We start from the raw sequence: 26,914 nt of genomic DNA on the forward strand, positions 1-26,914 counted from the left end.
ATTGCATATTAAGTGGTTAGAGTAGTGTAATTAGAGCCTAGACAAGCTCTAGTATTTATCTAGAGTGGTTTGGAAATTTTTCGAGCCCGTCTCAGCTTTTAATTAGGCTTTTATGACCAAGTGTGCATTATTTGTATTTAATAATTAATTTTCATAATTATTTAATTAATTGTTATTTTTCGAAAATTTGACCGGGATAGCCGATCATCGGAATTTCATGTTGAGTGCAATGGTGTAGTTGGTTTATTTAATTTGAGTGCTAATTTGTGCTGATTGAATGTGATTTGCAATTTTGGGAATTTATCTCAAAATTTAATAATTTCGGTAATTAATTAGAATATATTGGGTGTCAGTTTAAAAAGCCAAAAATGTGTTTATGGATCATTGGAATTAGTGGGATTTTCTAAAAGGGAAAATATTATATTTTGACTAAGGCCGACCGTGTACCCACACACGATTATTTTTATCGAGTATGATAAAAATGGTAAAATTGTTAGATGATCATGATGGTATACTATATCAGCCTACGGGTCGACATGTCAGTTTAGCGCGAACAGTATACCGGTATACTATATCAGCCTAAGTGCCTCGATATGTCAGCTTAGCATGAGCAGTATACCTTATCAACTCAGAGTGAGCAGTGTTAATATATTATATCAGCCTGAAGGCCTCGATATATCAGTTTAGCGTGAGCAGTATACTATTTATTAGCTTAGAGTGAGATATAATATCTATATTCAACTTAGAGTGAGTAGTCCTTGATATGATCAGACTTTGTAGATAGTATTGATTGAGATGACCGGGAAATGGTCTTGATGACATGGAATTGACTGAGTCGATTGATCGATGGTTCGATCTGATTGGATGGTTATTTGAATTATATTGACTTGCAGGAAGGAATTGAGACAAATGTAAGTCATCTGACTTGTGCTTGTGCTTAAGCAGCCCTTGGGGCGTATTTTCTTCCTAGTCGGGTCTTAGGGGGTAAACTTGATGAGACGTTGTCTCACCCCGTTATGGGATAACATTTACAGGTCCCTAGATGACAGCTCCTCCCGAGCATTTTGGACAACCAAAGAAGGTTATAGAGCAGAAGTGTTTCATCCCACTTCATGGAGACCTAAGGGGATGGGTATATCAGTTGGTGAAATCCGTGGTCTGGGTCTACCCAAAAAAGTGCCCCATCAATACAGATCATGGTACCACCAGGAGCGAAATGGGCAGAGAGAGAGGCCCATACCTGAGTCCGAGGTTCCTTTTTATGTAATGGAGGTTGCTTTTGGAAAGGGCACGGCAGATCCTCTTGAAGGTTTGGTGGTGAACCCCAACCTATCAGAACCGAAATCCCTAGTGTATTTAGCTGAAGGCTCCAATGAGGGTGAGAATGAGGAGTAGGATCTGTAGTTCTATGAACACCCCCTGTTTTGCAGACTTTGTTTTTATAAACTGGTATTGTATATGACATGGTTTGATATATGTATATATAAGCGTGTTGTAGTTTGGAAATTCATGGTCCTGCTTTTCTATCACATCTTGTTGTTGTTTGGGGATTAATTATTCGCTTCCACATGCGCATTTAAAATGAATGGGTCGGTGATGCATCTTGGGACGTTGCTATTTAATCGACCGCAGAGGGATGGGCACATGCTCGGAGGATCGGGGCGTGACACTATCAAAAGGAAGATCAAATGGAATTTGGATAGTGGTTGTTCGAGACATATGACAAGAGACTCAAGCTGTTTTATAAAGCTTGTTAGATTGAATGAAGGAAAAGTTTTTTTTGGAGGAAACAACAAAGGAAAGATTGTAGGATATGGAACTATGAAGATTGAAAGCCTGACTATCAATAATGTTTCATTGGTAGAAGGTTTGAACTATAATCTACTGAGCATAAGTCAGCTTTGCGATACTGGGTTCAGAATAAATTTCCAATAAGGCATTTGTTCTGGAACGAGTCAAGACTTCTCTCAATCCTTTACTGAGCGAAGGCATGGCAATATATACCTTCTGGACATAAACACAGAAAGTTCTCAGTGTCTTATTTCTATTCAAGATGAAGTAAGTCTTTGGCATTGGAAGCTTGGTCATGTTAATATGAAGCAAATTGTTAAAATTTCCTCTAAGAAGCGGGTACGGGACTTCCTATTCTGGCTTATCATAAGTTTGAATTATGCACTCCCTGTATCTTGGGAAAACAAGTTATAAATTCCTTTAAACTTGCAAATCAAGTCTCTACCAGTCAAGCATTGCAACTTCTCATATGGACCTTTTTGGACCAATTAGAACTCAAAGTATTGGTGGAAAGAAATATTGCCTAGTAATCGTGGATGATTACTCTCGTTTCACTTTGGTATACTTTCTGACAAGTGAGTTTGAAATATTCTCTTATTTCTCGAAGTTTTCCAATAAGGTTCAAAATGAAAATGGTTATGCTATTTCAAGCATACGAACTGACCATGGAGGTGAGTTTGAAAATCAAGACTTTGCGAAGTTCTATGATGAATTTGGTTTTTAGCATGTTTTCTCTTCTTCATACACTCCAGACCGAAATAGGGTTATGGAAAGGAAAAACAGATCCCTACAGGAGATGGCCATAACTTTCTTGATAGAGAGCAAAATATCCTCTCGATTTTGGGCAGAAGCAGTCTCTACTGCTTGCTATATTATCAATAGAGTATTCTTGAGGTCTATCCTAAAGAAAACTCCTTATGAAGTATATAAAAGAAACAAGCCTATTGTTTCCTACTTTCATGTCTTTGGTTGTAAATGTTTTATTTTGAAGAATACAAACGATCAATCTGAAAAGTTTGAAGAAAAATCAAACGAAGGAATCTTCTTTAGCTATTCGACTTCAAGCAAAGCCTACAGGGTCTTTAACAAGAAGACTTAATCCATGGAAGAATCTATGAACGTCAAGTTTTAGGATTATGTGTAGATTTAACCAGATCAGACTCAACTTGAAAAGTTTGAACCCATTCCAAACTTAACAAAGTCTACTTCCCCCAAAGAGGTTTAGACTTATGGAGAACAATAACAAGCAGATTGAGAAGACTCAACCGAAGCAGAGGATCAACAGACTCTCAAACCAAGAAGCAACTGGAAGCACAAGTCAAGTCATCCCAAAGAACTCATCACTGGCGACATTGATGAAGGAATTCGCACCAAATCCATAGGAAGAGAAGAGTCCAGTGCTTTAGCATTTGTTTCTGAGATAGAACCAAAAGGAGTAGACGAAGCCTTGTCTGATGAAAGTTGGATAGAAGTTATGCAGGAAGAACTCAAACAATTCAGCATCAACGATATATGGGAGCTAATTCCAAAACCCAAAGGCAAGTCAGTGATTGGAACGAAGTGGGTTTTCAGGAACAAGATGAATGAGAAAGAAAAAGTGATCAGAAACAAAGCAAGACTCGTGGCGAAAGGATATACACAACAAGGAATAGACTATGAGAGGACTTATGTACCAGTAGCGAGATTAGAAGCAATTAGACTATTACTTGCTTTTGCTTGTATTAAAAATTTCAGGTTATTCCAGATGGATGTCAAAAGTGCATTCATAAATGGATTCATACAATAAGAAGTCTATAGGAAACAACCACCGAGATTTGAAGACCAAAGAAAGCTAGTCTCAATCTACAGACTGAAAAAGGCCTTGTATTGACTGAAGCAAGCACCTCGAGCCTTGTATGAAAGGTTGAGTAAGTTTCTAACTCAAAATGATTTTGAAAAAGAAAAAGTTGATACTACTTTGTTTATAAAGAGAGAAGGAAAATATTTTCTACTGGTACAAATTTATGTAGATGATATTATCTTTGGTTCTCCTAACGAAAGTCTCTACAAAAAATTTTCAAGATCTATGCAAGATGAATTCGAAATAAGCATGATGGGTGAGTTAACATTCTTTTTGGGATTACAAGTCAGACAATTGAAGAAAATTATTTTCATTCACCAGGAGAAATATGATAAAGATCTTATCAAGAAATTTGGATTGGAAAATTGCAAGAAAACATAGACACCTATGTCAAGTTTTTCAAAACTAGATAAGGATGAAGAAGGGAAGAAAATAGATTAGAAGCTATACAAAAGCATGATTAGTTCTCTTCTCTACCTTACTACCACCAGACCTGATATTCTATTCAGTGTGTGCATCTGTGCAAGATTTCAGTCTAATCCAATGGAATCTCATCTAAGTGCTGTAAAACACATCATTAAATATATTGCGACTTGTCCAAAGCTGGGTCTATGGTATCCAAAAGAATGAAACTTTACTCTACTTGGATATTCAAACACTGATTTAGTCGGTTGTAGAGTCAACAAAAAGTGCACATCTAGTACTTGTCAATTGTTGGGAAATATGCCAGTATCTTGGTTCTCAAGGAAACAAAGTATTGTAGCATTATCAACAGTAGAAGCAGAGTATGTTGCTCTTGGGAGTTGTTGTTCTCAAATTCTATGGATAAGACAACAACTAAGAGACTTTGGAATAGAAGAATCATGCACCAAGATCAAATGCGAAAACACAAGTGCTATCAATCTCACCAAAAACCACATTCTTCATTCAAGAGCAAAGCATATAGAGATTCGACATCATTTTATAAGGGATCATGTCCAAAATGGCGAGATTCTGGTTTAATTTATTGAGTCAAAGAATCATTGGCAGACATCTTCACGAAGCTTCTGGAGAAAAGCTTATTTGAGTCTATACGCAGCAAGCTGAATATTATTTCTCCTATCGATTAAAGTCTAAAGTTGTTCGGACTCAAAACTTCAACTTGAAAAAATCTCTTCAATCCAGGTATTTTAATTTTAGTATGTAATTTCCGAATAGGTACGCTCTTATTCGAATCATTGCTTGCTTATTTTACTTTTAGAGATTATATTTTTCTTGCTAAAATTCAATTTTTGAATTTTTAGCAGTTTCCATTTTAAACTTATTCCGAAAAGGCATTTTCTTTTGTGTTGTTTTAACTTCCTGTTTTGAATGGTTTATATCTCATGGAACTATTCATTTCAAGTACTGCCTTTCAAAACCCTAATTGTGACTCTCTTCTCCCTCAACCTTTTGCTCTCAAATTTCTTTGCAAGTTTCAAACTTTTTACTCGAAAATGTCGATGAAATCCTCAAAGTCTGCATCCATGTCTCACCAGCAAAAGTCCTCTCAGATAGCTAATCAAGGTCCAAGGAGCATGCTAGAAGGACCAATGCATTTCGATCTCACTAAAGAAGACTTTCCGCACAACTCTCCACAGAACTCTCCGAAGAACTTAATGCAGAACCCTCCGCGCCAACCTTTGGAAGAGGAAGTTGAGCAAGACGCAGTTCCCCTCAGGACTTAAACCCCCCCAAGTTCTTTATAAACATTATAGTTATCTGAAAAATGGGTGGTACTCCAATGTCCTTTATTACTAATTTTCTAAGAGGACACGGGCATAGCAATGAAATAGTGTTTTTAAGAAAGATGGAATGTTTGGGTATAGTGCCGAAAGGTTCGGCAGACAAAGCTTTTCTTTATTTTCCTTCTGACCCTAGGTTCAGTTCTGAGCATCCTGAAAACAAGGATGATGATGAGCGGATTTATTCGAATTTCCAACCTAGAATAGGAGTGGCTGCTGATGTTCCTAGAGAGAGAACGAGATTGTTTCATTCTAAGGAACACAAAAGGGTTTATACTCAGATGTTGAACAGAGGGGTGATAAACCCTCGAATAGTGGATTTCGATTTCCTAGACTCGATCAAGGTTGATTTAAGGGCAAAGTTGGCTACTCTTCAACTTTAGATGTTTTGCGCTAAGACTGCTATAGCTTATCCTGAGTTGACGGCATATTTTTATTCTAATCTGTCATTCCTTGACTAGACTCACATTTAGTTTACTGTTTGTGATAAAGCTTTTATTGTGGATGTTGATACTCCGGCTGACATTCTGGGAGTAGAAAGAAGCAGTTTTCAACCGATCAACATTTCCATTGGTCAAGCAACTCGTTTCTTGGTGAAGGATAGGATGCCAACTAGGAGTATCACTTACTCTCGATTACCAGCAACAAGTGCTTTGTTGCACAAAATCGTCATTAATTGCTTAAGACCCAAGGCAGCATCAAAGACTAATGTGTCCAGATTTGAAGCAAATATCATGTGGGCCATTTGCAATGCCATTCCTTTTTCTCTGCCCCACATCATTTTCCTGCACATGTACAAGACAGTTATGAAAGAGAAAGGGCAATTGCCTTACTCGGCTTTGATCACCAAGTTGTTTCGCCACTTCAAGATCCAATTCCCCTCTATGATCTGCACAAAAACCATTAGTCCTATGGTGATAGGATTGAAGATGATTTCGAAGATGAGGATGAAGGATCTAAACCAAGGCGATTGAGCGTCTAAAGAAGGAATCAACAAGCAAAACCAAGGTAGAATCGACTTCTGCAAAGAAAGGAAAGGGAAGAGTGTTACCTAAGCAACTTCGAAGAAATAGAAGAGGCGTGTCCTCCTGTTGGATGAAGAAGAGGAGGAGAACAGGAGGATGACCTGACCATCTCTGCTCTTGCCTTGAGGAATCTTCAAGGAGTTGATTCTGAAGAAACAGAGGAAGAAGAAGTTGAAGTAGAACTAGAAGTGGAAGCAGAAACAGAAGAGGAAGAACAAGAAGAAGAAGAATAGGCAGAAGAAGAAGAAGAAGATGATGATGAAGATGATGATGATGATGATGATGATGATGATGAGCACGAAGAAGAAATTGAGCCTAAAAGATCAACGGAGAAGGACCATGAAGATGAAAACCCAGATGGAGCAAGTGGTGCCATACCACTTTCAGACGAGACTAAGAAAGGAGTTTCTGAAGAAGAAAGAGGAGATGTTGCTTCCAAATACGAAGAAAATCAACAAGGGGAGGGATCCAATGCTGAGAAAGAAAAGATTGCAGAAGGAGAAGTCTCATCTCAACCTGAAGGCAACAAGTCAGGGGGAGATCTTGAGAAAATTCCTACTGCTAGTGATGGCATTAGCAGATCCCCTGCAGATCCAGAAGAAGTCTTTGCATCTCACTTTCCTGAGATTGAGATTGACGAAGAGACTCCCAATCAAGACATTCAACAAGCTGCTCGTATTCAAGTCGATGTTCCTCCATCTCTTAATACTCCTCAAACTCACTTTGCTAAAGCTAGTGTTTAAACCGAAACTGATCCTAACTATCCAAGGTTGGTTGAGCTCCTTCTGGAGATTAAAGCTTAGCAATATGCAATGGAGTACAAGATTCAGAAGATCTACACCACCTTAAAGTCCTCAACAGACTCTCTCAATGGCAAGGTACAATCTCTTGACACAAAAGTTGAGACTTTGAATCAACAGACATCCTAGGCTATAGCCAAAGTAGAGGAGGCAGTGCAATCACTTGAGGATTTCTGACTAGTTCGAGCCCCTAAACAAACCTAATTGACTCCATTTTTTCTATCTTTTTTGAAAGTTCTCTTTCTTTTTGCTCTTGACAGAAAGGAGGAGAATGTGTGTAGATTTGATTTGAACTTTGAACTGTTTGTTTGCAGATTTGAACTTTGAACTTGTTTGGACTGAACTTGTTTGTTTTTATTCTACAGTAATCTTTTGTGGTTATGATTGTGATTATGGATATGGATGATTGAATCTTGTTTAGATTTTCAAGATTAACGAGTTTTCTGTGGTTGCAGAATTGATATTATCCAAATCCTCAATATGCTTTTATAAGTTACCATGTACTGCTAAAGTATTGTTTTGCGGAATATAGTTCTTTAAATATGCAGGAAAGTTTTGTTACCATAAAAAACGGGGGAGATTGTTAGAGAAAACTCCTATGTTGTTTTGAAGCTGACAAAACTTATATAAATCCTATTCTGAAGATTGTCAGACTTTTGTGTCAAAGTCTATCTTACAACAGAAGTCTGCCTACTCTAACAAATTCCAGACTAAATGCAAGTGAAAAATGAAGACTTATCCAGACGCATGATTATCCTCCTTTCTTCAAGGATTCGTTTTGTATAGGTTATATATGGCCTTTTGGATGGAAATGTCACATACAAGATTGATTATCTTTATTGAAATCAATTTAGATACATCAAATTTTTTCGGATGGCAAGTTAATTTGGAAAAAATCTACTTATGAAAAACAAGATCTTGATTGCGTTGGCGAACATGATTGACGGGCTTTCATCACAATCTTCAAACGGCTCAAAGATCTCCTTATTTGATTTTGTCCAACAAGTTGATTGGAAGAATTCATTTGGAAAGTGCCAACAGTCGAGAAGGCATGAAAGAGTATTTAAGGAAGTCTCTCCAAGCTGTTCGATAGAATGCGTGAAATAAAAATTTCAAAGTCTGAAGCTTACCATTTACTTATTATTCCCTACATTGTGCTCAAATTTGTACTCAAAAGAGAGAGAGACTCAAAGAGAGACTTTGTGAGAGTAGTAGAGACTCTTCACTGTGAAGTCGATATCACAAGATTGTAAATTCTCTTTTGATTCTTAGTGGAAACCAGCTAGAAAGCTGTCAGCGTGGGAAAGTGGACGTACGCTTGATTTAAGCCGAACCACTATAATTTATATGTTCCTTTTCTCGTCCCTAAACTCCTTTACTTTATTTGTATCTCAATTTTGTAGTTAAAGTCTAAACTCTTTTAAAGTCTGATGATCATCAGACTCGGTTTCAAAAGCAAAATATTCTTACTGCTCTTGCGAAAAATTGTCTTCACACCTATTCACCCCCCTCTAGGTTTTCATACTAGCACTTTCAGCTTTCCTATCCTATAAAATAGCTGCTCCAAGAATTTCCCTTCCCTTTCCGCAACCTGTTTCAGAAATCAACATTGGTATTACTTCCAAGGAAAGGAGAAAACTAAGCCTTTTATGCGATGGGCAATATTAATAGTGAATAGCCACTTCCAAGTTCAAATGGAAGTATTTATGCCACATCTTGTACAGAGTAGGACAAGGAAATGAAGTTCAAGATTTTTGCCTAAGAAGTAAAGAGTGGACATCAAACAAAAAATAACAGCGAGAAATCTTCAAAGGAATCAGACTAGTTGACTGGATCTGAGCTAAAGCACCAGCCTCTTCGTCTGTTTAAGAAAACTTGATCACACATCATTTAATTATGAGATTTATATGTTTTTTATATATACGTGGCATATTTCCATCTATGAGTTTAAGCTTTTGGGTTGGATTAGCTAACACACTTTGGTATGAAATAGTTGAGAGGACAAATCCTCCACTTGGAAGATGGTCAAATGCTAAAATGAGATTATCACGAAGTTGTTGATTTAAGCGACGAAGGAGAGAGAAAGGAGATCTTTTCTCCGCACGTTTCACCAGCGGATAAGGAAGATTTAGTGACTTGACAAACTAAGGGTCCACCGGCGGATCCCACTAGGAGACCGTATGGAACATCCGTCCAATCATTCAGCACGATTTTCTTCGCATGCACCTTTTTCACCGGGCCTCTTTTAAGACGAGCTCCAGACTAGCATTGCGAACATTAGATCAGCACCACGATGAAGTGCTAGAAAAGATGACAGTAACTTGAGAAAGAAAATCAACTTACCCATGTTAAGATCATTAATCATTGAGAAATTGTAAGTGAAAACAGCGAGCATCTTCTTCTATTCCTGAAACTTTGAAGGTTGCTCTGTTAAGTGCAATTCATAAGGTTGAAGAATTAAAGTACCTCGATTTTCAGAAAGCATGAGGTTCAACAAAAGCCTCTTCCTGATTTCATGGGCATGATTCACCTCACGAAGCAAGTAGGCGTGTTCCTTGAGACCCTTTAAACTGAAAGTCAAGGGCTCGGCTCCGGCTGCAATGACCACCTTGTTCGTATGCGACTTTAAACAGGTAAGGCATCTTGAGGCAGTCCACCGATGGCAACCACTATCCAGTACACCTGATCGATAAGGAACAAGATTTAGCGAAAGAGAAAATCCTAAAGGAAAAACATGGCGGATTTGCCACAACTAGTGTTTTTTGACATTTCTTACTGGTGCAACTTCGGTTCCATCTTGTTGAAGAAATGAAGTTTTACATTATCTCACTGTATAGTATGTACCTAAAACACTTTTTGACATGTCGGACACGGGGACAACGCATGTCGATATTTGTTATAATGTTTGATTTGGCAGGTATCTGCACACGGGACTTTTATTTCCGGAGACCTCGACGGATATTCCAACTGCACAAATAGCCAATAGCCCGGCCCAAATAGGACGTCGTAAGAACCGTATGTTGCACACTCAACCTCTCGAGGTATTTGAAACATGGTGACAATAAACATAAAACCACTAACGCATCCTCCATAAATCAAATCCAGAATCCATTTCATAAAGTAGATTCACTAATCTAAACATATAATCTTGCACAACTCGATTAATCAAGCAACATTCATTTCATAAACCAGTTTAATAAATCAATATAAGAAACCTTTCACAATTCCTTTCATAAATATGTACAAAATATGACTTTTTGGTTTAATAAAATCAATAATTTTATTGTATTTCATAATTTATAATATATCTATTTCATATCACTTTCAAAAAATGAATTTACAAATCATACACAAGATAAGCACCACTCACCATTAATCAAAAGCTACGCAGCTTGGTATGCCTAGAAGCATTTTACTGGATGTCAAACTTACATGCTACACCAACCTTGACTAAGGCTCCATTTGTTTCATAGAAATAACTTCTGAGAAAACATTTTTCAGATTTTCCGACTTTTTTTCACGGAAAATAAACTAGTCAAGTGAAATGTTTTTACTATTAAAAAAACACACTCTAAAGTGGGGAAAATGTTTTTCATTTTTTGGAAATGAAAATCATTTTCCATAACTTCTTCCACCTCACATTCTTTCACAAAACACATTTTCCTTATATTTTTATATTTTCTTTTATATATTTTTTAATTTGGGTTTTTAATTATTTTTTCTTTTTCTTCTTCCTTGATTGACCACAAGCCAACTCGAGCCTTGTCGGAGGCCGGATCGGTGTGGGCGAGGCTCAAGCTCGCCTTGGCTAGTCGTGAGCTTACTCCTTGGCAGAGCTTGGGCTCACGTGGTTCGGTGGAGCTCAGGCTCGTTGGCCTCAGCAAAGCTCAAGCTCACCTGGTTTGGCAAAGCATGGGCTCGATTAGATTAGCCAAGCCTTGAGCTTGCTAATTAGAGTCTTGGTCGGTTGTCGGGCAACCATCCATCGCTGAGGCACGCGGCGACGGAGGGAAGAGGTGGAAGAAGGAGGAACGAAAAAAAAAAAATAAAAAAAGGAAATTTTTAAAAATAAAAAAATTTAGATTTTAAAAAATAAAAATTAATTGTAAATTCAATTTTTAAAAAAATTTAAAAAAATTAAAATTAAAATTTTTTCGGTCTATTAAAAAATTAAAGTTCAATTTTTTTAGTAATTTTTCCAAGAATCTAATCAAATACTGAACAATGGAAAATATTTTCCACTCAATTTTTAGATTTCAATCGAACACCGGAAAATGTGGTCATTTTCTTAAAAGATGACTTTTTAGAAAATATTTTTAAAAATGTGATATTTTTCATGAAATGAATGGAGCCTAAAACTTCACTCAGCCACGCTATTTTTGGGGTCAAAACGTCTATTATGTATTGACAAAAGATCATACGAATAGCAACTTACTGTAGCGAACTGGGCAACCTCATCCTGCGTGATGAACTTTGTCATGTCATGTCTCCGCCGAACTTTGATTTGCAGGAGCTTATAGTCAAAAGAAAGCTCCTCTAAAGTATTATAAGACCTCAATTCCTTCGACCCAAAATTGTAGGTACGTGAGGGACCTCATTATCACAATTGTACAGCTCAAACTCAACCGCAGCATCACTGGCAAAGCCAGCATAGCTGGGGCTATAATTTTGACTCCCACAACAGAAACTAACTTGTAAGAGAGAAAACTATAGGGAATTCCTAGCAATTACATGCAAAAGGCGTATTCGAACATCAATCAATGTTTTACGACAAACCACCGCCATTTGCCTCTCTTCTTTCTCTTTCTCAATTTTCTCTGTTTCTCCGCTCCCTTCATCTATCTCACGAAGGCAAATGCTAGAGGAAGAAGAAGATTTGTTGATGGACTTTGTCAACTGGTGAGGGCCTCCGTCAATAACTTCTTTCTTATCTAGCTTGAATTCTACGGATAAGGCATCGATTCCAGTTGAATCTCGTTTATTGATGAGTTCTTAGAGCTTATTTGGACTGAGAAGGGACTGAGTTGGGCCTTTAGTTGCAAGCCCAATCACTAGTTTCCTTAATTTCCATACAGGCCCTATTTCGGTTAAGGTTTAGGATAGATGATTCGAATGTAATTGATCGTCACCTTAGGTGCACAGTCGATGCAATTGATGCTCAAGCTTTGTGAGGAAACAATACAAAACAATAAAATACACCTGTCGCATTCAAAAATTGATAAGAATGAATATTACTATTTCCCCCTATGTTAGCTTTATAAGAGAGCAAAGGGGTACGAGGCAGTACAGAACATTAAAATATCCTCATCACATTAAAAAATTAATAAGAATGAGTGTTACTATTTCCTCATATGTTAATTTATAATACATGGAAACGAAATGATTTTACAATTTACGTCAACACAATCACCAGAGAAATAAATGAGGAATAATATGACACTAGAGATTTACATGGTTCGATTCAAATATTGGTATCTATATTCACGAGAAGAGTCAACAATAATTAATTCATTATAATCAGAAAATCAGATTTTATTATCACTCAAATACTCGAATATTTTCCACATCTAAATTTAAATCTAAACTCAAACTATTTATAAATAAATAATGTAAATGCACAATATAAAAATAACCGCACGTTCAAACTCCCTCTACATACGCCCAAATATAGGAACTCCAGCGTTCGTCTCTGATTCGCATGCGTACGGCAGCTCCTTTTGCTGTGCGGCTCCTCTTCTTTATTTTGCCGTGGGGCGCTCCGGTTTTTGTGGCTCCTCTGGAAGAAAGAACATGTACCATGCCTTTGTATGCGTGCCCAGAGTCAACAACTTTGGCTATACACCGTGTGCAGCCAAAGAAGGAGTTGGCAGATGCAGCTAAAAGAAGAAACTCTAAAAGATAAATAGATAAATTAAAATATAATGTACCCATTTTTATTTTATAGTGACAGATCACATCTTCCTCGCTTTCTTTTGTACATGGAAAAGAAATCCAAGAAGGAATGCCCCTTCATCCGATTTCTAATCTACTTGGAAAATCTTTTTCAAAATATTTAATTTAATAAATCCTTATTTAAATTTAAATTCACGATATTAATTTAATAATTCTTCACTTTGGCTCAATGTTTAAAGTTAAGTTATAATACTTATCATCTATACTACCTTTCCAACGTCCCGATGGTTGCTCACCTCCACAGATGCCAATAAATCTCGAGCAGAGCTTGAACTTTGCCAAAAGAGTAGACTTAGTCATCATATTTGCCGGTTTATCTACTATAGCAATCTTTTTCATAATAACATTACCCTTAACTAAGACATATCGGATGATATGGTACATGAGATTGATATGCTTTATTCACTTGTGATAAACTGGATTATACGCCAAATATATCGCACATTGATTATCATAGTATATATCCACACTTTTCTACTCTAGCCCAAAGTCCAAGAGTAAACTTCATAACCATATCGTCTCCTTTGCTACAAAGATTAATACCATGTACTTTGCCTCAATCAAAGACAAGGCAACGTGATTTTGTAAAGACGCTTTCCAACTAACTGCACCCTCTACTAACATAAACACGTACCCTGCTAAAGACTTACAATCATCCAAGTCATTAGCGTGATCCAAATCCACAAAACCAGTGGTCTCATTGTCATTGTCGTCCCTTCGATACACTATATTCACGTCTGTTGTCCCCTTTAAATATCTGATGATCATCTTCACAGCTTCACAATGAGTTTTATCGGGACGCTTCATATAGCAGCTAACTAAGTTTACAACTTGTGAAATATCAGGCCTAATGCATACCCCAGTATATATAATACTACCCACAACACTAGAACAAGGAACATGGGACATATGCTTCTCTTCCTTCTCAATCTGCGATGATAATTTATCGAAAAGTTTAAAGTGCTCACTAAAGGTATACTTATAAATTTCGTTGACTACATATTAAAATGTGCCAAAATATTCTCAATATATTTCTTATAAGATAGACGTAAAACTCTTGTAGTCCTATCATGCAAAATCTTTATACCCAATATCTTCTTTGCATCATCTAAATCTTTCATTTCAATTTAGTATTTAATTGCCTCTTCAACACACTAATATCAGACATATATTTAGTTGCTATCATCATATCATCAACATAGAGTAATAGATAAATCAAATAACCAGTCTCCAATTTCCTAAAGTAAACACAGCTATTCATTTGAAATTGTTATCAATTAGTTTGGCCTCCCTAAGTGCAAAAGGCACACCATGCTCAGGATAAAGAAAACTCTTTCTTGCCACATTTTGAAATTGTTGCCATTAAAAGCTTCAAAATTATATATGTTAGGGATTTGTTTAGCATAGGACATATGTGGTGGTGGTGGCAATGCAACTGGACTAGCGAAGACAGAGCCATCAACAGCAGCGGGGGCTCCAACTTGAGACTCCATGGGGATTATCCTTAAGATTATTGAGAAATTGATATAAAAATAAAATTGTCTCGAACAGGTAGGCACTTTCCTCAAGGATAATTCCACTCATTGGAGTACGAAACTCAATACAATAGGCTCTAATAGTTATCCTCCTAAGATACAACATACATTTTTCTATATCTCGCACTCAATATTAGAAAGAATAGAAACATTGTACATGTATAACCCAATAACGAAAAAGAAATGAAAGATTTTTTTAGGAAAAAGAATATTCTCTTTTTAATTTGATATGTCTATCAAGATTGCCATTTGAAGTTTTACTTTTACACTTAGATAAAATAGAGCCGTTGAGAGACCATTATAGAGCCGTAGAGACTGTTATAGAGCCATTGTAGAATAATGGACAATTTATGAAAAATTAAATCAAACGTTTTATGATTGTTAAAAAGCCGTTACATAATCATTAGAATAATGATGGCATTCGTTGCGATCATAACTTCTACCAAAGTTATTACAGTAAATATTTCAAAAATTTCGGAAACATGCAATGTCCACATTTTCATTAAAAATATTGATTTTTCTCTTTCTTTTTTAACGGAGTCATCGACTTCACCCACTTATATTTGTCTTTTGTGTGGTTACTTGTTCTCGCTCAATGTTTACTTCCTTAAAAATGTCGTTATCTTAGGCTACTCCTTCGACAACTGGGCTATGCAAAGACCGATGTTCAGATTCACTTAATTTATGAAATTCCAATGTCTTATTATCTTTCCTTTTGTCCTAAATCGCGGCCTTCACCTGCTTACATTTTGTCTTTTGTGGGGCCTTATTGTCCTCGATCCGATCGCAGTTCCTTCAAGATTGTGTACCTCATCACGTCCTGAAACTTCGGACTGGTGCTCTGCGGGTGGAATTCATTACTTCTTCATCTAATCGTTTTCCACGGTCCAGCTGGTGCACTTTGGACAGCTTTTTTGGCCTGATGGGCATACAAGAATTCGAAGGAAATGAACATTTAAATTCGACTTCACCAAATGATATTACATTAGTATATATATTTGTATTAATGTCATATTAATATTCTCATGTTTACATGTCTCTGACTCCCTTACAATGGTTTAAGCATAGAATTATCTGCTTCACACACTAACCTCTATCATGCATGTAATCACAAGTTCTCGATTCTCAAAAGAAGTATCGTAGTTTCGTAGCTTCCATTACTTTTTCCAATTGTTTCTGCATACCTTCCCTAGATAATAACAGAGGTCATGGCAATTACATTCACGAATTACTAGGAAATTATGATTATGGTGACATTATGATGCTTAGAAAAGCGGTCCCGTTTTTCTTCGGTCCTGATTAAGTTTAGCATGAATGATTAGGTCCTAATCTAATTTTCCAATAGACATGGTCCAACCCAAACTGCAAAGATGCCCCTAGCAAATATAGCTAATCAAAGCATTCTATCAATAATTTGTGTAATCAGGGTGAGAGCATGTCTAATTTCTAATTAGATTAATCCGTCCCTTTCCTTCACCATATTCAACTGAAGGATCCTGCCCTTACATATAAAGAAAGAGGACGCAACAAATTTGAGATCTTCAAGTTCTTTAATTAAGTGGAGTGTCACATGGATGGATCATGTGAAAAGAAGAATGATGCCGGTTCTTTTCCAACCATTATCATAATAGAATGGAGGTCACGTTCACATAATCTCAATCAGTCCGAGAATTTTTAACGTCCCTATTGCACGTTAATTTGTATTATTCCTTATTGGTTTGCCTAATTGGACTCGTTATAACTAAATTGGCTATATGTAATGTCAGTGCCATATAATAAAACCTACTTAAGACAAAATAAGACATCAGAAAACGATTGATAAAATGTCATTCGTATTTGACTGAATTGGGTAAGACATAAGACATGTTTGGAAAAATTATCATAAAAGTCCTAAATCTAGTATATCAGTGCCAATTTAATTTTAAATATTTTCATCGTTTCAATTCGGTTTTAAACATTTTCATGTTTTGCCAATTAAATCTATTTACTCAATTTTGGCAAGAAATTACTAACGTGAATGTTGAGTGTACTATGTGAACATTTTTAATAATGTTTTAATATATTTTTTTGAAATTTCTAATAATTTTTTGGTTTTTTTCTTTACTTTTTTTTTATAGTAACCCTCGCCTAGGCATAATAGTCCCTCACCCAACCCCCTCCAGTTGTTGCCGGTGGGTGGCTATTGCATGAGATTGGCCACTGTGGCTATTGCATGAGATTGGCCACTGGCAAAAATAAAAATAAAAAAACAAAAAAAAGGAAAAAACCAAAAAACAAAATTAGAAAATTTGTTAAAAATTGTCAATATTAGTGCCAGTATGCTATATAGGAAGACCAAAGTTGACTGGACGACCACATCAATGTCTTCCGGCCAAAATTGGCTAAATATACTCAATTGGTAAGATATAAAAATATTTTGAACTCCATTGGCACAATTAAAAAGTTCAAAGCTAAATTAGTATAGGTGCAATAGGTTTATGATTTTTTTTTTAAATTGTGATATTTTCCAATCATATGTTAAAAATTGACAAAAATAAATGAAATACAGGTTAATACCATGAAAAATCCTAAACTAGTACATTCGTGACAAATTTGTCATTCATTATTTTTCGTTGAGTTAATCCAATTTGACGAAAAATAACGGAAAGTAAATTTATCACAAATGCATTAATTTAGTGGTGGTCAAAAAATTAAGTTATAATAAATTTATCACAAATGTACCGATTTAGGATTTTTGTCAATTTAAACCCGTACAATTAATCACAAAGTCAATGTTGGCGTTTGATTTGTTTTAGCCAACCCAAAATAGTTCGTTCTGAGTTCTCCCTATGTGAAACCCGAAGTTAAATAATAAAGAATTAAAAAAAAAAAATTGGTGGGGAAAATCATCGTAGTTTGGCCACTCTTGGAGACCCCATATCTGTCATGACTTATATTAGCCGGTCAAAACACGTGCTTGAACGCTCATCACCAGAGAAAGAAGCATACGAATAGATAAAGAGATTCCTGGACCATTACCCTATAATTTACCTAATGAGCTCAGATTAATAAGCACGAAAATTTGCTGTACTCAACAGAACTAAAGTGCTGCCGTCGCAGAATAAAGTTTATGCAGCTTAAATTACAAACTATAAAAGAAATTTTAGATATAATTATTTTCATTTGTTCAATGTCGTTCTATCTAGTTTGTAGAATATGTGATGACATGATAATCATGTTCAATATTAAACTTTATATGACGTAAAAATGTATTTAAATATAATTGATCATGCTAGAAAATCTCTAATTAATTCAAGTATGTATCATATATACCAATTATTAAGCTAATTATGTTGAAAGAAAGAAATCTACTAGAAAGTTACAGGCTAATCTATAGGAGGTATTGCATGATCGTAGAGCAACACGAAGGGAAAGTTACATATCTAATGTAGGAGTTTGGGACACCTGGCACGGGGGACACTTAAGTGCCAAAACTTCAAAAATGTATACTTAAGTACCAGTTTCGAAGTTAAATGGAACACTTAGGTGTCACTCCGGCGAAAATCCGGCCAAATGGCTGACGTGGCAATTTTCTGGCAAGTTTGTTCCAAAATGGCGTCGTTTTGCACGCTGACGTGGCGAGAAAATACAAAAACAACGCCGTTTCGTGTCGATGTGTAAATAATAATATAAAAATTAATTAGATTAAATTTAAAATTAATTTCATTAAAAAACTAAAAATTAAAAGGGGGCGGGGGAGGCCAAGGGGGGCGGGCGAGGGCTAAGCCCTCACCGCTGCCGCCTCCCGCCGTTGTCGGGAAGGGCCGGAGACGGAGGGGGAGGGTTGGGCTGGGGTCGCCGGCCCGGCCGATCGGCAATGAGGGCCGCAACCCTCGCCCTAGATCTAGGCAAGGGCTCATGGGCCCTCGCTGCCGGTTGGGCGGCGTCGGCCCCCGGCCGGGGGCCTGGCCGACGCGCTGATCAACCGGCGGCCCTTACCGCCGGTCGATTGGGGGCCGGTGACCCCGGCCGACCCTCCCCCTCCGTTGCCAGCCCTTCCCGGCGATGGCGGGGAGGCGGCGGCAAGGGCTCGGCCCTCGGCCGCCCCCTTCGGCCTCTCCCCCTTTTTTTAGTTTTTGAATTTTTAGAATATTTTAAATAAAATTAAGTTTAAATTTAATTTAATTAATTTTTATATTATTATTTATACATTAGACACGAAAATTGCATCGTTTTTGCATTTTCTCGCCACATCAGCATGCAAAACGATGCCATTTTGGACCAAACTCGCCAGAAAATTGCTACGTTAGCCATTTGGCCGAATTTTAGCCAAAGTGGCACATAAGTGTTCCATTTAACTTCGAAACCGGCACTTAAGTGTACATTTTCAAAATTTATGGCACTTAAGTATACATTTTCAAAATTTTGACGCTTAAGTGTCCCCCATGCCAAGTTTTGGCACTTGGGCTGTTTTTCTGCCTCTAATGTAGAATTAGTTGTCAGTGAGAAACGTGAACTTAATATATTATTTTTCCCAGGATGTGTGTTTGTGTATATTTGAAAATGTATATACTTGACGCTATTCATATTTTAATTAACAAAAGTTAGTAGATTTGTAATGATTTTTGATCTTTTTCTTTGTCTTTTTGTATTTGAATCATTGACTTCACCTACTTGCATTTGGCCTTTCGTGTGTCTTCTTCTCCTCCCTATGGTCGTTGTTTCCCAACATCCAAACATTTCAAACCGGTCATGATATAAAAGTAACACTAGTCGTTTTCGATTCAATGGCTGGCGATGATCCTCAATCAACAGCAGTCAGTGGGCAAAGTTATCGTCAGCGGCCCGACAACTTTGCCTCAAGCAAGACCAGCCCCCTTTCGTTTTCAATCAACAAAGAAATAGACTGTACTTTGTTACATCAGATATTATTTTTTTCTTAACTAAATTGCTTGAATAATTCATTAATTACTAAAAATGTTAGTGCAATTTAATATTCAGCTTCACTTGAAAGTAAATTGTGCAAAATTTAAAATTGCATCACATTAGTTATTGAATAGTCTTCTCATGATGTTCGAATTTTATAAGTTCATTTGGAGCCAATCCATAGTAGTAGCAATGCATACATCAATTAATTATTCTGATTTTATTTTGTCTAGAATGTGTGTATGTGTATATAAATATGCAAGCACTTGAAGATAAGTAATTAGTCTGTATCCATTTCTATTTACAAAATTATGTAGATTCATAATGATTTTCGATTTTTTTTTCCTTTTTTTTTTCTGTTCTAAATCATTGACTTCAGCTACATACGTTTGGTCTTTTGTGTACCTTCTTCGCCTCGCGCCAACCGCAGTTCCTAAAAAAAAAAAAATGTTTCGTTTGTTTGGCACCTCCCTAAATAAATGGGCTGTGAAGAGATTGATGTTCATATTCATTCATATTATGAAATTCCGATTTTTTTGTCTTTCTTCTTGTGCTACATGCAGTCTGTCTTTCATGTGGCTTCTTGTCCTCGCCTAAACTTCTCAAACCTGTCATTTTTTATCTCCATGAACACGTGTTTTCCAATTGCTGTTATAATAGCAATGATGGAGCAAATAGTAATTTTCTTTTATTTTCTAGATAACAATAAGTTTAAAATTCACAAAAAGCCATAGAGAGAAAATAATTATGTCAAACGAGACTGCAAAATGGAAATCATTAAGGCCGATCTTGTCAATCTAATAAAGAAATGAGTGGCCTTACTTGTATAGGGGGTGGGAGTCCTGCCCAATCCTAATCACTATTCGCTTGATATGTTGATGTGTGATTATTTTATTAGATTTATATGTACTCCCTAAGTATAAACAAAAAATTTGCTTACGGTGATTTATATTTTTAATTTTTTGGGTAATTTAAGTTATGAATTTACCTTTGAGTCTTCTTGCCATGAAAATGGCTGATCAAAATCGATCAATGCAAATTGCCTTGTTTGGCCACGCGCGTTTTCCTGTCAAGATGAGTGAGTCACGTTTAAGCTCACTCGTCTTCATTTGGCCCCACGCATTTTGGTATATGTCCTTTCGTATACAGAACCGTACACAAACCTTTGACACCTTATAAATACCTCGACGACTTTTCTGCATGCAAGTCAAGTCCTCTTTTCCGACTTTTCTCCATCAAGTCGTCTTTGCCGACCCCAGAATAAAAATGAGTCCTCTCTCGAAGAGAGAGAAGGAAGAGAGAAATAATAAAGAGAGAAGCGGGACCAGGGCGGGCCGGCCCATTCAATGGACGACACGTGGCGCCCTAGGTATTAGTTCTACTCTCTGTCATCCCCCTCGTCCTTGTCTCCGTCCTCCGCTACACTTGCTCTTCCATGCCCTCTTGTGATATCTATGCACCTCACATCTTTCCCGGTAACACTACATAACACTACACTTCTCGTATCCTTTCAATTCTCTCTCTAGCTATTGAAATTCCAGCAAGAAATTCACGTAGATTTGACAATTTAACTCGCCCATGGACAACAATCAGGGAGTTCATCAGACAACTGCCGACCAACATGTGATTGAGGTCATTGAGCAAACTTTATTGCCTTCCATGTTAATAGATATGGAAGCAGTGCCAGAATTGTTGAAAGAATCAGCAGGCGAAAGCAGCTGTTGCATCTTCAACGTCCCTCAGGAGGCGTGCCGACCTCTCGTTATCTCTATTGGTCCTTACCATCATGGGGAACCGCAATTGCAGTTGCAGATGCTTGAGGTGCATAAGTGGAGATGCCTCCGCGCTCTTCTGGGCCGACTTCAACCGCACGGTATCCACCTTAAGGATCTCATCAATGTAATGGCGCCAAAAGAGAAAATGATCCGGCAGTGCTACTCGGAGAGCACCGACAATTTTAGCGGATCTGATCTTGTCAAAATGATGGTTCTGGACGGATGCTATGTCGTTGAGTTCCTCCGTCAAATTGCAGGTTACGTACAGTCCGACGATATCCCATCAAACAATTCATACATGTACATTTCACTCGTGCGGGACCTTCTACGGCTTGAGAACCAGGTCCCTTACTTTGTTCTCGAGGATTTGTTTGAAACAACGAATGTTCCAAAAGAAATGATCAGCTTGACCATTCTTGCCCTCAAGTTCTTCGACGGCATCGTGGAAAGGCCTGTCCGTTTCTCAGTAAGATATAGCAATTTTAGAGGAATGCATTTACTTGATTTACTTCGTCTGAGCTTAATTACTGGGGGTCAACAGAACATTGGTCCAGCAGAGAAGAGCTCGTCCTATGAATTGATCAGTTCTGCTTCCAAGCTCAATCAAGCCGGAATTGCATTCGCGCGAGGAGAAGCCAGTACCTTTCTCGAGATCACATTTGATTCCAAAGCAGGAATCTTGCAAATTCCAAAACTAAGAATCAATGACACTCTCCAGTGTATCCTCCACAATATGGTTGCTTTTGAACGGTGTTTTCTCTATTGCGACAAGCACTTTACTGCCTATGCCATGTTCATGGGATCACTCATTGACACAGCTAACGATGCACAACTTTTGTGTGACCATGGCGTCATGTGGAATGACGGCGTGAGCAAGAAGGGCATTGCAAGCTTCTTCCGTGATGTTAGCAAGGACGCTATTTGGGACGTCTCAGAGAGCTATCTAGAGTCAGAGATTGCAAGAGTCAACAGCTATGTTAGGCGTCAACAGATTCGTGTTTTCTTCACACAACTCATATACACTCCTTGTCGCTACACATGGTCGACTATAGCTGCTGTGCTGATGCTTACAGGTGCGATTCAAACAGTTTACACTGTGTTGCAGTATTACCATCCTAGGTAGCACTAAGCGTCTAGAAGCTCCATCTTTCGTATTAATTCCATTACATGTATTAACTCTGTTTTCGGTGAATCTTTTGTGTTGTTGATGCTTTCCTTGTGGCCAGAATAATTTTGTATAAGCAAATGAACAATTTTCATTACTAAAAGTGGTGATCACTAGGAGAGAGCATGGACGGACAATCTGCCTCTGCCCGGAATCTGGAGCTTACATAGCCCTAGGCCTAGCTACTAGCTAGTTCCATGGAATTGAGGATTGGTGAGGACTGGATCGCCCAGTTCAAAACCGTGCAATTTTTTTTTTCTAGAATTTTTTAATTTATGAAGTTAAATTGACTAAAAAGAGTTCTACAACTAATAAAACTGAAGTTACACAACAATGTGAAAAAAGTGAAGTGGTGAAAAACCATATTTTTTTTATTAGCATGCTAATACTTGTGTGACAAATACTTGAACATTTCCACCCAGAAAGAGCGCAAGGCATTCAAAAATTGCGAAAATTTTAAGACTAGTGCAAAGCCGCTAATGTATGTATCTCTATTGTTGTCAAACTATTCTCAAGTTGTCTCTTCTTATTTTCTTTTTTTGTCAAACAAGTTGTCTCTTCCAATTTGTCGCCCAGGTCACTGTCACTGTGACATAAAACCCGTTCCTCTAGCTGCCTACTCTTGTGAGATAAGTCGAATGCCAAATTAGCCAACTCGTGAAGCCTGCGTGCAATATTCCTTTCGCATTCTGCATAAGTGACAACTATTAATTCAGCAAATTATAAAGTATGCGTGCATCAAAATCTGGCTATTAGGAAAGAAAGCCATCAATATGGCATGGTAGCATGTTATGTACCTTATACTAATGTAAATTGATGAGCACTTTGTAACTCAAATGGGTCTCCTAGAGGTATATCTTTCGACAAAATACTTTCCCTCCATTTTGCTTCCCTATCCTAGGAAAGAGCTCCATGAAGAATTTCTTTTCCCTTTTTGCGACTTGTTTCAGAAAATTCGCATTCATAGTATTTCCTAGGAAGAAGAAAACTTAGCCCTTATACAACGAGAGAAAGAGAAAGTGAATGGCCACTTCCAAATTCAAATGAAGGATTAATGCCCCCATCTAGTCCAAAGTAGAACGAGGAAATAAAGTTCAATATTTTTTTCTTGAGAAGTTGAAGAGTAAAGATCAACACATCTGGAGAGAAATATTAGAAAATATATTTATTAGATTACTCTTTAAACAGAAAGTCGATGCAAAAGGGATAAGGTTTAAAAATTACTTGTCACAAAAAATATGAAACATATAACTTTTAAAAATTGGCTTTTGTGTGTTTGCTAAATCACAAAGAAACCACCCATAAATTTTCTACCTAGGTTAGAGTATGCAATAAAAAATGGTAGAGCCAACTTATACATCGATTTGTCCCACTTTCATTTTCCTACATTACCCTTGCATCAAAATTGAAACTGTCCGCTAGGTCATTGCTCTCTCTTTCATCAAGTTACCACATAATTCATACATTGTCTCATAACAATAGTAATTTCCCATTACAAATCGGCCATTCCTTTCAAAGATGATTCATTTCTCTTCATATGCAACCCATCCATGATCATGCATGCAACGCACTTGATGCGTGCCTCGACACCAATATATAAAAGAAACATAGAGTGGGGATGTAGACTATATTTTCAGTTGAGGTTCGTGGTAGATGATTTCGGTTTAATTAGTCATCACCTTAGGTCCACAGTCGATGCAGTTGATGATCAGGCTCTATCAGGAAAAAAATTCCAACAGAACACTAAGGTACACCTATCACATTCAAAAACTAATAGCTATGAATGTTACTATTTCCCATATGTTAGCTTTATCGAAGAGCAAGGGAGTAGGAGGCAACAACTTATCATCATTTCTTTAGCATTTCTTCCCATAAGAAATCGAAAAAATGTAGACGCTCTTCTTTCTTTTTCTTTTCTTCTTTTTCAAATGGAAAATGGTCAATTTATCAATTGCAATTCAAACACGTGTATGAAGTGTGTGTGTGTCTGGGCACGCGTCTATATATCTATATACGTATATTAATCAACGAGAGGATGCGGCTATATATTAAACCAACGTGGGCGAGCTCTAAGCGGGAAGATTAGTGTAAAAAAGAAAGTTTTAAACATATTACATTTGTACAAAATTAGTCTTAAACCTTTTAATTTGGCTAATTTAATCCTAAACTTTTTGACAATTTATCATTGTAGTCCATCTGACCAAATTTGGTCAGAAATTGTATGGATGCCAACCATCTATGTGGCACAGTTGATACTCATATGAAATTTTTTAGTTTTTCAAAAAAATCTGAAATTTTGTCTTCTTTTTTTTTTCCCTTTTTTTTTTTTTCTGTTAAAGGCTGGTAGGAGGTCCCCAGTCACCGCCTCTTTCATTAATATAATATTTTGATGACTTTTTTGATAATCTTTTTGGCTTTAAGGCTACAACTGAAGAGAAAGGCTACTAAAAGTGGTTTTTTCATTGAGAACAACAAACGCATTTACCATACGAATACGATGGAGAAAGGCCATCACTAATGCCCCTCCAACTTTACGATGCCCAATATTCCTACAAAAGTTTTACATCGTGTCTCATTTGCAATATAAGTTCATTGCAAAATGAATAGAAAATTCAAACATTTTACATATTAGAAGCGATATCAATATATTATGATGATATACCAAAAATATTCTTCAAACTGTCGTAGTCCTAAAATAGTGCGATGAATAATTACAACTAAATATTTAGAAATTTCTGTATTTAACAAAAGCTGGTTTTTAAAGAGGGCCACTCTTCCAAAATGTTTTAGGATACAAAATGTCTTAATACATATAGGCAGCACTAAAACGTTTTCAACAATCTACAAGAGCGAATGAAGGCAAGTCGACTCAATTTGCATAAGAAATAAGATCTCTTTTTTTTTTTTTTTTTCCTTTTCTTACATTGCTTGAAAAAGTCATTCATTGCGAAGGTGCAAGTGCAATTTAATATGTACTTTCACTTCAAAGTAAATGACACAAATATAAATTTCCATCACCCTAAATTACAGAAGAGTGTCCTCATCATGTTCGAGTTTTAGAAGTTTATTTTTGGAGCCAATTTGTAGAGTAGCAATTTGTACATCCATTAAGTAGTAAGATCCTATTTTTTTCGAGTATGCATGCAAATGTAAAAATAATATTGAAACCACTTAAAGATACGTAATTACTTTATGTCCATATTTTAATTGAAATTTCGATTTTTCTCTTTCTTTTTGTACTGAATTATTGACTTCTTTTTTTTTTTTGGTTGAAACTGAATTATTGACTTCACCAACTTACATTTGGTCTTTTGTGTGGCTACTTGTGCCCGCCCAACGTGCACTTCCTTAAAAAGGTCTTTATCTAGGCAACTTCTTATAAGACCGACGCTTAGTATCACTTATTTTATGAAATTTCGATCTTTTTTTTTTTTTAATGACCCAAGGAACCCATGCACCGTACCAACACGGATAACCCGATAGGCCCAGGGTAACGGGGGTAAACCCTGGGGCGACGCTAGCGGATGACCCACCACCCCGACGTTGCACTTAAGATCTCGTGCAGCCAGCGGGATTCGAACTCCTCTCTTCTGAAAAAGGATCATGGGAGCTCTTATCCAACTGGCCACCGCAGGCGGTGGTATGAAATTTCGATCTTTTTATCTTCTTTTTTCTGTCCTAAATCATGGACTTTTTTTTTTCCTATGTGGGGTCTTATGGTCCTCGATCCGATCGCAGTTCCTTAAAAATTGTGCACCTCCGCACCTCCGGAAGCTTTGGGATGTAGCTCTGCAAGTGCAATGCATAACTCTTTCATCACTCTTTTTTTTCACCGTCCAGCTGGCGCACTTGTACAGCTCCTTTTTGCTCGATGGGCATTCAAGAATTCGAAGGAAATGAAGATTTGACATCACCAAAACGATACATTATATTATATATATCGTATTAATGTCGTATTAATATTCTCATTTTCACATGTCCCTTGCAATGATTTAAGCATAAAGGTAACTGCTTCACGCACTAACCTACGTACATTTGGCCTTTCGCGTGTCTTCTTCTCCTCGATATGGTCGTCGTTTCTAACGTACAAACATTTCCAACCGGTCTTGATATAAAACTAGCACTAGTCATTTTTTATCCAACGGCCGGCGATGATCGTGAATCAACAGCAGTCAGCAGGCAGTCATTGTTAGCCACCCGACGACTTTGCCGCTTGCAAGAGCAGCCCTCTTTCAATTTCAATGACAGAAATAAACTATACTTTGTTACATGTGACCTTTCCCAGGACTTACCGCTACAGCTTGTTTCAAGACTTTTTTTAAATCTCTACTTGCCCCTCACGTTTTTCCTAGATACCCTACAC

At 37.1% G+C, this 26,914-nt stretch overlaps 1 pseudogene; it reads right to left on the reverse strand.

Annotated features, from left to right (window-relative positions):
• The window catches only part of LOC120293979, a 52,888-nt pseudogene that overhangs the window by 18,585 nt on the left and 7,389 nt on the right, over positions 1-26,914 (reverse strand).

The sequence above is a fragment of the Eucalyptus grandis genome, chromosome 5 (assembly GCF_016545825.1).
Source record: "Eucalyptus grandis isolate ANBG69807.140 chromosome 5, ASM1654582v1, whole genome shotgun sequence".
Classification (NCBI taxonomy): domain Eukaryota; kingdom Viridiplantae; phylum Streptophyta; class Magnoliopsida; order Myrtales; family Myrtaceae; genus Eucalyptus; species Eucalyptus grandis.